Source organism: Alosa sapidissima, chromosome 3, assembly GCF_018492685.1.
Source record: "Alosa sapidissima isolate fAloSap1 chromosome 3, fAloSap1.pri, whole genome shotgun sequence".
NCBI lineage: Eukaryota > Metazoa > Chordata > Actinopteri > Clupeiformes > Clupeidae > Alosa > Alosa sapidissima.
Window position 1 is genome coordinate 23,141,908 of NC_055959.1, and position 14,714 is coordinate 23,156,621.

The 14,714-nt window shown below is 43.6% G+C and overlaps 1 protein-coding gene across 4 annotated transcripts in view; it reads right to left on the reverse strand.

Annotated features, from left to right (window-relative positions):
- The window catches only part of prkcab (protein kinase C, alpha, b), a 115,998-nt gene that overhangs the window by 61,864 nt on the left and 39,420 nt on the right, over positions 1-14,714 (reverse strand). The gene's annotated exons all lie outside the window — the stretch shown is intronic.

The window sequence follows — 14,714 nt, forward strand, 5'->3', positions numbered from 1 at the left end:
TCCTGGTTCGGGAGATCAATGGGGATGAGTCATTTTTTATTGCTTTATTGCTGCTCTTTTAACAGCCCTCTGTTTGTTTTCAGATACCGTCTAACTGCTCGAACTGATGAGTCATTTCAATTTGAGAATGTTGATCAGTGTGATGAAAACAGATGCTAGGAATAATACACAGCTCACCAGCATTTTAAACACAGGCTACAGTCATGAATTGCCCTCATTTTGTGAGTCAAGTGCTAACCAGTGATTCAGCCGAGTTTCTAAAGTATAGGGCTATGAGGGGTTAGAGCAGATTATTACTCACAGAGCACCTGCTTTCAGAATACACAGCCATTCACAAGAAAAGTCTTGAAAGGAGATTCTCATCAAAGAGGCACACTTGCGCACGCGCGCGCGCGCACACACGCACACACACACACACACACACACACACACACACACATACACACACACACACACACACACACACACACACACACACAGACACCTCAGCAATTCCAAAGACTTTCTGCCTCCCACAGCAACTGAACCCAGCCTGTATGTGCATTTCAGAGCCGCCCACAATGAAAAGCCTGTCAATGTATTATGCTCAAACAGGGTCTTGAACCTTTACAGCATGCCAGTAGAGTTCTGTGCCTCCGTTTCAAACAATGGATGTTTATACACAATGAAAACAACAATTACTTTCCTCATTTTATTCAGTTCAGTCCTTTCAAATGCTGACACACATGGCCATTGCTTTGACAGTTCAACACTAAAACAAAGGCAGGCCTATTCTTTGTAGCAAGCTCTTAATCTCACGAGGTTGAGAAGCGATATAAGGATGAGGGGTGATGACGCCAGTGACATCTAAGGTGGCTGCGAGCCCCGGAGTCAGACCAGGGTGAGGAGGGTGAGAGAGCGAGGAGGAGTCGGAGGAGGGTCGGTGAATCACCAGCTCAGCCCCTTCATCCTCCACATGGACGGCAGGCACTGGCTGAGGTTTGAATGGGGGTGGACTGTGGTGCACGCAGTTAAGATAAAAGAGATAGATAGAGGTTGATAAATGAACAGACAGAGAGAGAGAGTGATAGAGAGAGACCAGTAGATAAATGGATAGAGACAGAGTGATAGAAAAAGAGAGTGTAACACTGTGACTGCATATTGATGCCTCCCTGGGGCTATGACCACTGAGTCACTTTTCAACATCACTCATTAAAGATTCCCTGGTCGCTGCTTTAGCAGGGTCAAGACAAGAGGACGAGGCCGTAAGTAACCCTTTGAGGAGTGCCTCAAGTGTAATCACAAGTATATGATCAGTACCGGCTAAGTATGTGAATAGAATTACATTAATTGGCTGCACATTATAATGCAACGATGCAGGCCCAGGGTCTTTTTCAAGTCTCTGACAGTGTACAGTATGTATGCCTGTGCATTCAAAATGATTAAATTGGAAATAAAACTTTGTTTATCCCTGAAGCAGCAATTAATTTAGGGCTTGCTGCTTGAAAAGACTATATATAAATTCCCGAGTTGTCAGTGGGCATATGAATGTATATATTTACAAGCATATGTGATTAAGTTAGTTTGTGTGTATGTGTTCATGTGAGTGTGTTTGTGTGTGTGTGCTGTATTTGTGCCTGTGAGTGTGCATGTCTACTATGTGTTTGTGTGTGTGTGTGTGTGTGTGTGTGTGTGTGTGTGTGTGTGTGTGTGCGTGTGCATATAGCTATCAAGTGTATGTGCCATTCAGACAGATGACAGTGTACTCTGGTGGGCTGAGCTGGGTCAGCTGCCATGCTGACGGCTCTGATGACTCATGTGACACAGCCCCGAGTGTGGACACACACACACACACACACACACACACACACACACACGCACACACACACACACGCACACACACACACACACACACACACACACACACGCACACACACACACACACACACACACACAACACACACACACACACACACACACACACTTATGAGAGCATAGGCACACCAGCAGCAGCAATCCCACAGCCACAGCACAGCAACAAAGCACACATCAGGGCTGCCACATCAGTAGAGTTCAATCATTAAAATATCATTCAGTGTTTGATCCCGTCACGAAGGCAGCGGAGACGCCTGGCCTCAATTAACCAGGTCCACCTATGCAAATAGAGACTGATATCAAGGGGAGGGTATTTAGGTGGCTGCATGTAGATCTGAATATTAATTTAGCAACATATCCACTTGGCCACTCTTACTGCTCAGTTCCAGCGAGAGAAAGGACTGCCAACAATGTTTCTCAAAAGGACCTTTTTAATGACAACAATTATCATAATTGTTAATTAAGACCATCATATCATATCATCTCACTGTCTTGTCAACTCAACAAAGTCCCTACTACAACACTCCAGCCCTCACAGAATATTCTAGACCCCTCTCTGCATGATGTGATGTCACCTTCCACATTCTTTAATGACATCATCCTCCCAGTTTTTACCTATACAGTCTACAGTTCCTCCTAACAGTGTGATAACTATATTTCATCTTGCTGTGTTGTCTTAGAGGGATGGCGGATGGTGTGGTGGATGGTGTGGTGTGGAGGATTGATGGTGGTGTGGTGTGGTGGGTGGGGTGGGGGCAGCTCTAGCCTGGCCTGGGTGGAGCAGATGCGGTGTCCAGGAGGAGGGCAGGTTGCCCACACGCACAGGCGCCGCGCGCCATACGGTTGAACAGGAGGCTGGCATTCGGCCAGCGTGCGCCATGTGAGAGAACGTGCGAGAGAGAGGAAGGCGGAGAGAGAGAGAGAAAGAGAGAGAGAGAGAGAGAGTGAGAGAGAGAGAGGAAAGAAAGGAGAGAAATTGAGGGAGATAGGCAGTGAGGGAGGGAGAGAGAGAGTGAGAGAGAAAGATGAGGTGGGAGAGTGAGAAGAACAATGAATAAAATAGAAAGAGTTCCATTAACATAAAGTACAGTAGGAATACATGTGAGCAATGGAGAGAGGAAGACTAAAGCAGAGAGAGGGAGAGAGAAAGGGAGACAGTGAGACGGAGGGTGTAGTATCACGCCTCAGAGAGACTGTGCTCTCCATGCTGTTGCGGCTGCGCTAGTTCAGAGGAGGGAGTGGGAGCATGCTGCTCTCCATCTGAGCCCTGCTCCGCTGTGCCCCACGACTCCACTCACTCCCACAATACAGGCTGTTTTCTGGGTTCCTCCTGTTCACCTTTTGCCCTTAAGAACTCTGGTGGACTTTCTTTCCTGCCTGTCCCCCCCCCCCCCCCATTCCCCATCTCCAGAAGGGCCTGAAAACAGCAACACTCCCTGGATCCCTCTAGGAACACGTTCCCAGGGAAATATTTATGCTAATGCTAACACGCTCGCTTAAATTTCCTTTCACTCAGTTTTGACCTTGGAGAAGATGTACTGTAGGACCCTCTCTTTGCTCATAATAGCAAATGTACAGTACATTTTCTCTCCCATCTCCTCTCCCCTTCTCTTCTCCAACATTCTCTCTTTCTCGTTATTTTTTATCTTCAGACAACACCACCATGCCTGTGTGTCTCAAGAAAAAGCATCAACAAAGAACGATCTTTTAATTGGCAAAAATATGACTAAAGAGGGAATTTTCATCACCATACAAAACGCCACACAGTTATCTGTGACGCCCTACTAAGACTACCTAAAGAGCCTAGGCAAGGAACACAGCTCGCGCATCAGCTAGAGACAATCCCGACGGCTTACTCAATCCACTTCCCTTCTTTTCCCCCTGCCGCCTCAACTTCCTCATCTCCAGCTTGACGCCCCCTCAAATCTCCTTCCTGCTGGAGTGCAAGTCCTGAGCGGCAAGCAGGATTCAGATACAGTGGTGTTCTGCACCACATGAAACTAATGAGTTGTACTGCTAATAAGAAGCAGAAATAAAATGACTGCCCACACACACACACACACACACACACACACACACACACACACACACACACACAGTGGAATTACATAACCAGAACACAAAAAAATCCTTTCATGCAGTAATTTGTACTTCTCCTTTTGATTCTATATGGGACTTCTAGAACATTTTAGAACAAATTAAAGTTTTTCGTAAAAGTCTCAAAGGTTATAATGGATAATTGCATGACTGTGTGTGTGTGAATGGGTTTGTATTTCTGTGTGAGAGGGAGAGAGAAATGAAATATGAACGTTTATGGAGACAGTGTGAAGTAGATAGATTGTAAAACACCGCCACCAAAATGTATCTACTGTAATCTGAACTAAGAAAGAAAACCTGTCAGAAATGGGCGGTGGTAGCGTAGTGGTTAGGGAGCTGGGCAGTACTATGAAAAGTTGTGGGTTCAATTCCTGGCTCCCATCGTTGTGCCCTTGAGTAAGGCACTTAACACCAAGTTGCTCTGGGGACAATGGCTATTGTAATGTTGTTAGCGCGAGTCACTTTGGATTGAAGCATCTGCTAAAGGAATAAATGTAAATGTAAACATCCCACACTGGGCTCTACTAGGTATGGACTCAACACATCGTCTCTATCATCCCACACTGGGCTCTACTGGGTATCGTCTCCATCATTCAACAACATCGTATCAAAATCGTACTGTAGGTCTTCAGGATACCAACACGCCAGCTAAGCATACCACTTCCCAAGGTCCCTTCTAAAAGACAGGACATTGCAGAAAGTTGGATTGCACAGGTAATCACAAGGAATCACTATAGATGTCTATCCCCACTCTCCTGACCTCTATCCTTCTGTGTTGGGCAGTGTCAGTGCACATTGAGACTTTGGGGCCGTTCAATGAAGGAAAGAGAGTTGGTTAGTAGGGTAGGGTATCCTTGAGAATCCCAGTAGGGTAACCTTTGATAATTTGTATGAAGTCTCTGTGTATAATACATTATGTATAAGGTATGATGATCACATCATGCAGTGGTGTTGTATGTATGGTAATGATCCTTTACTCTAAAACTAGAGCAACACTTCATGCATGTTGCATTCATGCATTGAAAACAGTGGGCGATGGCACACTTTTTTTCACTGTGGAATTTTAAACTACCGGTATTCTTCTGACACCACCTCTTAAAAGCTGTTGGAAAGATAAGTGCATACATGAATTTACAAGACTAATGTGTTGTATGACATACTCTATCATGCAGAGTAAAATAAATGGCTGACGACAGAAAACATTAAACATTAAACATTAAACATTAAATCAAGGGCTAGAGTTAACTGTACTGTGTATATGAAAAGATAGCCTACATCCAATCATACATTTCCATCGCCCCAGAGCAAAAACAGCCCCTGCTGTCTTTCACTATGTACTTGTTTTCCACCTTCCATCTTCTTGCAATTTCCATTTCTAGTAGAATATGAAATTCTCTGCTGCTTGTTGTAAAATATGCAGCAGTCAAACATACTGCATAGAAACCTTTCCAATGATGATTATGAAGTTAACTACAGCAGTATATCTGTAAAAAATCATTTAACACATCTATTTTAAATTACAATTACTGATACAAGTGCCAGATGTTTCATGCCAATATAAATAACAACCTCCCTCTAACTAATGCCACCCCGTTTCCAGGCATAAGCTTCCTGATATTGAAAAACATAGACAATTACTTGTGTAAATGGATCAGGTGGCAATGAATCTATACATTGCCCATGTGGTACAACACTGACTCAGTATGAGTAGTCTGCATAATTAATGTATCCTGAATTTGAGGTAGATGACTCACAGGTACTTTAAAGTCGTGAGATCCCCATCTGTAGCCACTGATGCTCTCTGCTAACATGAGCCGGTAACACTCAGCAGAGAAAATAAAACAATTAGTATTTAATTGTAACTCAAGCAGGCAATTAGTAAACGTGGCACCTGGAGAGAAAGAGGGAGGCACACACAACACAATCAGAGAACCTTACAAAAAATGATTTAGAACCTGGTGGTGCACTTACACCTTGCACAAGATGGTGCCTAGCAGACACACTTCACCTTTCCCATATTCTCAGACTGCTACTGAGATACAATTAGCTCTTGCTAGACCCACAAGACAGAAGACTGAATTCTCCACAAGTATCGCTAAACAACAACTGCTGGCCACCATCTGAGTGTCCCTCCTCCACTCCCAGGCGTCAGACTGCAATGGCGTGGGAGCACGGCCTACACCTCCAATTAGCAGCAACTGATTCATGGCCACAGATATGTAACGAGGTGGTTCAACGTGGGTCGTCACCACAGCCTGATGAAGCACATGGTGAGGGATGGGTGAGATGTAAAGAATGAGACGTGTCTCTGCCCAACGACTTCAGAAACATCACCACCATACTCTATTCAATCTACTGTATTGAATACTTAATTTAGTGACTTTTATATGGAGGCTATAAATTCATTTTCATTTATGACACCTCCCTTTAATAATTATAATGGGTAATGGCTCCATAAAACTGAACTGCCAGTACTTTTTCCATTATCTACAAACTACATGTCTCTTGATTCACTGAGAGCTGCCCGAACTTTATCTCTCCCTGTTAGAGTGAAACTCTAAGCAACCCCTCAGAGACTGGGAGGGGAACAGTCCCTCTTACTCCACTGCCATGAGCTGGGCTGGCGGCAGGAAGTGGGGAATTTTGCCTCAGAGCAGATTTGTCTTGACAGCAGTTTACAAGAGTCCGTCAAGTAATGAGCTGTTCCACCTCACTTTAATGGTCCTGGATGGCTGGTTGGGCAGTGTAGGTTGTTCAGTAATCTATCACAGTTATGTAAGGCCTGCAGGGACTCAAGTCAGGATTCCACATGTGGTGCCGTGCCAGTGGACTGCAGTCACTGTAGTAGGCTGTGAGCTGGCAACAATACATTATGCTATAGAAATACAATGCATTACGCTAGTGAGGCCATTCAAGTGATCAAATGGCTAGCAACAATATGAAAACCACAGCATTGCACATATCTAATGGACATCGAATAGGGGTGATTTTGTCCTTGATTAAAAAGTCAGATATAGGAATCTTCAGAGGTTAGTGAATTCACAAGCACAACAGAGATAACATCAGTGCAAAGCGCAATTAAACCTTTCAGCTTTAAGTCTCCACAGACAATCTTCCATCAGCATCAAGGTCTATGGATATCGGCTTAGCCAGTGAGGGGATGTATCTAGCCAAACCCACACCATACAGTGACACAGGGTTGACACGGCCCTAATAGCAACTTCTGACAAACACGCCCAGGTGTCACATATGGCTTTTCTTTTGTACGGACAGATTTGTCCTTGCCAGTCCAGGAGATGCTATATGCTATTGTTTGTGTGTGTGTGTGTGTGTGTGTGTGTGTGTGTTTTGGGGGGGGGGGGGGGGGGGGGGTGGTACGATTTGGGCTTCTTACACAGCTCTGCTGCATCTCACCTCCCCCTCTCTCTTTGTGCCGGAAATAGACGCTCCCATCAGAAAGCAATACAAGAGGGGAAAAACTCCACCCAGCAGAGCAGAGATGCACCCCCCCTCCCTGCACCCCCCCCCCCCCCCTCCCTGCACCCCCCCCTCCCTGCACTCCCCCCCCCCTCCCTGCACCCCCCACTCCTTGCACTCCCTCCCCAAACCAGCAGAGAAACACAGCCACATCCCTGCCATCTGCGGTGAGAAGAGAAAGAAAAAACAAGCCAACGCAATTTACAAACATGAGGCAAGGAAAAGCAAGTGAGACCCATTTCGGTTCTGAGGTTCAGTGGTACATTTGAGACTATAAACTAGAACACAGTGTCATTTGAAAAGATAACTGACATAAAGTATAAATAATGCTGAAATGAGATGAAGATGAAATCTTATGAATTTGTTGGCCAGAAAGGCTCGATGGTATGTGGAGCCTCCCAGCCTCTTCCCATTTCATAACCCATTCACCAGAGACCTGGCTGGCACACAAGGAAACTCTCAAAGGGGTTTGAAGCTGTAAATATTGCTTCTATGTGTTCTATATGGAATTGTGTAATCCATGATGTGTTTCACTGTACCTGTTGTCTATTGATGTCTATTGGCAGCAAACAAACAGTACGCTCCAGGCAATTCTCATTATCCTATCCGGGAGCCTTCGGGTGGGACTACGTCCAGGGTGATATTTAGAAGACAGTTTTACCACAGTGGCTGTAAAATCGAACGAATTATGGATGTGCAAAATGTAAATAAGTTATTGCCCTCCTTTGAGAGTCAATCCAATAGTCTATTCACAATCCACAGAACAAGCCCATACAGATATTGATCTACTGTCCAGCCTTCAATACACTCCAACTGTGTAAATAACACAGTGTTCCAGACCTCACTAATAACCTGATAACCACAGACAGACCAAGCAGAGAGGGCCTCTATATTCTCCAGTGTCTGGGCGGATTAGTATCTAAAGAGTCAGGGACATTCTCCTGGTTTCTTTTCTTCTTATCTCTCCCCTAACACATGCTAGGTCACCACTCCAACAGAGCCCTCTAGGGGTGAGAGGGGTGAAGAGGGTAGCAGAGAGGGATAGGGAGAGGGAGAGAGAGAGAGAGAGAGAGAGAGAGAGAAAGAGAGAGAGAGAGAGAGAGAGAAGGAAGAGAAAGAGAGAAAGAGAATGGTCGCTGACGTATTGCACAGCAGCAAAGATCCATATGAGGTTGTGGAGGCCTGCTTTTGTAAATCACTGGAACAGGGCTGTGCGTAATTGCAAAGGGCAGTGTGATCTACTTGCGTGCTCTCCAAAAGCCCCAGGAGAGAATTGAGGTGGGGGTGACGGATAAGATAAAGGAGCGTGCTCAGGAACTGGAGAAAAGATAAAACCGCAGACTGCAGGGGTGGAGTGCTTAGATGATCACAATAATTAGAGATGCAGATGCAGAGACACAGCCCGCTCTCATATGCGGGGCTACCCTTACAAATGACCTTTCGCGAAGTCCCGCCCCCCTTAGTTACTGTTGCTAAGTCCGACAGCTCAGACCGGAGTTGACTAGAACTTCAATGGTAGCTGTAAGCCTGTCTGTAAAAGTTACAGCCCAAGAGGCTCTTTTACAGAGCCACAGACCTTATTTAATTTAGAATCCGTTGAACAACTCCAGTATGCAATGGAGACACATGTATAAAAATGAATATCTAGGTTTGTTGGGTGACAAACTTAGACGGGGGCGAGTGGGACTCACTGATATTAATAGCTAGCTGTACTAGATAGACTTGCATGCATATTACAAGAGCACCAGGTCATGTCATGTAAGGAACATGGTACTGCAAATAAACGGAAACATAGTCTACATTGCAGAGTGACTTTATCACTAATTATTTTATTTATTAATCACTTAATTAACTTTATTAATTTATGGTGAATAAATTACAAGACGTGCATTTCCTCCATAACGCGGAAGCGATGCGGGCCATAGTTTTGCACAAATTGAAGCAGAATTACAAAATCACATGTGATGAAGTCTTGGATCTGTTATACACCTATTCTGATTCTGAAGGAGAATATCTGCCTTTTGGAGAATATGATCGATCGTCTATTGACTGATAGTCATGGTATGTCTGTGAATGGAGGTGCGTCTTTGCGACAGTGTCCACTAAGCATACCATGCTTATTTCGACCCTCTGCCCAACATACTTGTAGCTGGAGGTGCCAGTGGCAAGCAGAGGCGGACAGAGTACACAGCTTCATTACTTGAGTAAAGTACAGATACCCTTTGCTAAATTTTACTCAAGTACAAGTAAAAGTACAACAGTCAGATGTCTACTTAAGTAAAAGTACTGAAGTACTTGTTTTTAAAAGTACTTGAGTATCAAGAGTACAAGAGTAGCCTACATTTTCTAAATATTGCATTACTACTGCCACAGTGCTTACATTTATGTACAGAAACGTCCTACATGGAGTTATGAAAAATGTTAATGTTAATACCTTGGAGAATGTAAAAGGAATTGAAAGTAAAATCAAGTCATTTTCATCTTTTACCATGTTGCCAGGGATGGGCAGTAGGCCTATTTCTAATACATGCATTTAAAATACGTATTTAAAATACAAAATACTATTTTGTAATTGAAACACTTGAAGCGAAAACTACCTTTAACTTGTTCAGAAAATTGAAATAGTCTGGCGAGGTGGGGCCACAGGTTGACAAATCCCCGGGATGGACCTGCTGCATCTTCATCCATTGTTTCGTCTATGGTTTCGTCTCTTATCTAAATCTGACCATGGAGTTGACTTTGGCGGAAAGCTGAAGGTGATTGCTGATAGGCTGTCCCAATCAGTGGCGCCTGCACTATCCATTCACGTTTGAGAGGGAAACAACAAATTGAGGGTTTCCGAGATTTTTCTTTTTTCCTTTTTTTTAGAAGAAGTAACGGGTACTCACGGTTATGGATAGAAATGTAGTGGAGTAAAGAGTACAATATTTTCCTCAAAAAAGTACTTGAGTAAAGTCATGAGTACTCCCCAAAAATTATCCTCGAGTAAAGTACAGATCCCTCAAAATTGTACTCAAGTACTGTACTCAAGTAAATGTACTCCGGCTCTGGTGGCAAGTGATGATAGTGTCCGTAATGGACGTGGTATAGAAAGCAGGGGTTGTAAAAATTGGGCTCTGAAGAACTACAAAGTCACCCGCGATATGGAACTGATTTGACCAGGCTACTTTATTGTATAGTAGCATAGGGTTTGTGATTATAGTAATAGTTTACTATTGTTGGTTTACATGTGACTGTTTTCCTGTTCATTTGTTATGTTGGTGAAATGACAAAAAGAGAAAGTAAAACTGCTCAAATATGTTCAACATCTAGTATTTACTGAAATGTGCATAATTCACGGTGTTACCATCCAGTGACGTCATAATATGCAAATTAGATGAGTACATTTACCCCCTTCATAAACTTCTGTTCATACTCAATGATTTTCACATTTACAGTAGGACTTTATCTCTGACCACTTGTAAAGATATGGCCTTTTGAAATTTTGATGTAAAAATCCAATTTATTTTTTTTAAACCCTGGCGGCTAAAGGGTTAACTGTTTGGCTTAATCCATAGATGTGGTGGAGCACTGTTTCATTGTGGTTTGGTAAGGAGTAACCCTTTGCTTAAAATAGGGGAGAGCTGGTAGGAGATAATTTAATCTAATTTAACAATTACAAAAAAAACATAATCAAGATTGAAAGCCATTATTCTGTGTATCGGTGTTGCGTTAATCCCACACATGTAGTTTGGCCGTCCTTTTTCCATTTACATCACTATACATCACTATACAATCCCATAAAACCGGAAAAAAATCACAGCTCCCAATGCATTTCTATTGAGCCGTAAGGTGAAGCTGTCAGACTTTTATCTACATGTGCGGAGCTACTAAGTATAAGTATAAGTATATATACTTTTTTGATCCCGTGAGGGAAATTTGGTCTCTGCATTTAACCCAATCGGTGAATTAGTGAAACACAAACAGCACACAGTGTACACACAGTGAGGTGAAGCACACACTAATCCCGGCGCAGTGAGCTGCCTGCTACAATGGCGGCAGCTCGGCTGCCCCTAGACTGCCATTGGCTCATCTGCATTTGATGGGTGGGGCTTGCGATAGGTCAATTGCCTTGCTGACAACGGAAAATCACCTGCTAACTGTCACGCTGTTGTGAAGAGAGACTCTATAATCTTGCTCCTGTGCCTTGTGTAATACTTATTTTATAGATTAAGATGTCCTGGATTACATTGGTTGAGCTTCACTGAGTTGCTCTAGGTGGACACATTGATGAAATGTAAATTACTGATGTTAGCACTGAGTGCAAGGCAACAATTTTAATGTCAGTTTTTTTCTTGAGCAAAAAAATGAATGTAAAGATGTACAGACGTTTAATTGATCGAGTTTCCTTTGTCTGCCTCACGACTCTGGGACCTTGATGTCAGCATGAGCAAGGTCATGGACGGGTCGCCATGACAACACCAGTCATACGGACACCGCGAGTCCAAGCGAGGAGAGACCAATCTAAGGATTCAGGCAGGAAAGGAAAATTCAATTTTCAGCTCGTTATCACCTAAGGGCTATGATTTCATTACCACAGCTGTTAAGGACTTCCTGATGAAAATGCCTCTTCTTTCCCTGTCTCTCTCTCTGTCCCTCCTTCTCTCTCTCTCTCTTTCTTTGTGTGTGTGTGTTTGTGTGTGTGTGTGTGTGTGTGTGTGTGTGTGTGTGTGTGATGGACTCCCACACCGCCAGCAGTACCAGCAAAGACCATGCATACCATCATACATAAGTCATACAGTAATGGAATCTCTTGTTCCATCTGTCACAGAAATTAAGTGAACAAATTAGGTGGATTTGGTTTCTTCTGCAGAGTGGAGCGTCTCTGCTCCATGTCTATGCTATACATGAAGTATCTATAGTGAGCTACTAACAGTCAGCAGACTGCACCTTTCATTTACAGACTGTGGCAATGGTGGCTGCTGATACCTGCAGATCTTCCCATCTTTCCCATCAGATTTCTGTGATACAGTGCAATGTCTGAAGTGAAGAGTTTGTGGTCCTTAGCATCTTCTGATTATGACCAACAGGCTGAAGTGACTTTAGCTGAGATCATACTATCTGAGCCATCTGAGCCAACAGCAACAATAAGCTGAGAGACTTTTGGCTGCAAATGCCCCCCCTTATCCCTGCAAACCATTACCCCTGCTCTTGCATGTGAGTGAACCACCGGGGCTTTAAAATCATCTCACGGCAGAAGACAGTCACACTGTTTTTTTTATCTTGCTCCTTTCCATTAAGACACTTTTTCAAAGACAGATGGACAGTCATTGTTGATAGCATCATGCTCCTCCACCAACAACCACACTCAGCAGCACTAACTTCACTGATATAATCGCACACTCTGCTCTCTCTCTAACACCATAGTATGCCCTGACGTATTTATCAATTTGAGCAGAGAGGAAAAACTGAAAATCATTGGAGAGATGACGGCCCATTTGTCTCCATTGTGCAACATGTGGGGAAGAGGTTACAGACAGCTCCCAAGGCCAAAACACATCGATCACAGCGCAACACAGTGGGACAGGTGCAGAGGACAAGCACTCTCTTGAAGCAGGAAGCACTTCATAAAGCCGTGCATCACTACAGGCCAAAGACAATAGGATTGAGGATTAACCTTGAGATGGAAGATGGAAAACCTCACATAAAAAACTTACCCCCTTACAGTAGTGAGTCACTATAACAAGGAAATCAAGGAAATTATTGCATTTTGATAGAGGATGAGGTGAAAATAAGGTAAGGTGTTGAAAGGCAATTGTTACAGAGCTCTGCTCTCAATTAGGATACCGAAAAAAGCTGTGTGTCTCTCACTGTGGGCCAGATGTACTAACGCGTTTGCGCCCACTTCAGGCGTATTTGTTTCGCAACGTGTGTGTAAAATCATTGTGAGGTACATGTATGTACAAACAGGCCGCAATGATGTAAAAGCGCAAACTGCCTGTCGCGGAAGCTGAACATGGCTAATTGCGTTTTTCGTGTCATGCATATGCATTCATGGGAGGATCCAGGGGAAAGTGGGAGTTTAGCCAAAGTCCTTTTAGGCAAGTCCCTCCACTCGGCGGCCATATTGGAACGCTTTTTGGGCACTCATCGGGCATCCTCTTCGGCAGAAATGCACGTGAGCAAGGCTTCACGACACCAATCTTGCTCCAGCTGCGAGTTCACAACACATGATTGGCACGATGTCTTCACATCACACCACATGATTGGCTCAATGTATTCACATGTCGACGGTTTGCCGAGGAAGGGGTGTGATATGTGTAGACAACGGCCATATTGGGGTTACAAACTAACCCCATGCATTTCTATGGAGGATTTTTTGAGTGCTGTGTCTCCTCATTAGAAAGTCTCTGGTTTACCATAAAAAGATGGGAGGGGAAGCGTAAAGAGCGCTTAATTATGTATTCCGCGGTATGTACAAAGACTGCTCCTGAAAGCGCACGTCTATTCTGCGCCTAAATACTTCCGCCTTGTAAAAGCAGGTGTTAATCCAAATTGCAGTTCAATGTGTCAATAAGAGAACCTTTCAAAGACAACAGAATCGCTATTTAGAGCACCAGTTTTGTAAGTATTTGTACTATCAAAAGCAACCTTAACTTTCGTTGGCCTTTTGAATGTCTTACTTTCACTTTCACGTCAATCACTTAAACTTTCCTACTTGCTAGATTTGACCAATTTTCCATAGCCTATACGTGCACAAGTACTTTGAGTAAAACTACTGATCTTCATTATCTCCCTGCTTGTTGACATCTTAGCATGTATGGTATAATTTCATGATCGCTAAACGTTTGATTCTTTTTAATGTTGTCATCAGTTAACTTCATTCAACTGCGCTTGTATAGGCTCTGAATTCTTCCACACAGGGTAACAGAGGGGTCTGTGATGGGGCTCTGATTCCTGGTCTGGTTCTCTTGGGCAGATGGTGGTGGTGCATCCAAAACAAACACACACACAAACAAACAAAAAACAACACAGCGCAAGAACTGAAGTGGCAAGATTACATACTTGACCAAAAATGTTAATGCAATCAAGCAAATCTCAAGAGCCATTGAGCTATCTGAGAACTTCAATCAGCTGTGGGGAACTTGAAATCAGAAAACCAGTAAGTGATCATGTGATAACTTTTATTGCATGATCTCTGGCGGCCAGTGCAGAATTAGTGTAGGTTCCCTTGTACTTACTGCAAGGTTTGCCACAAAATGTGCAGATATGGCATTGAACTCAATGCAACTCAACTCAACTCAACT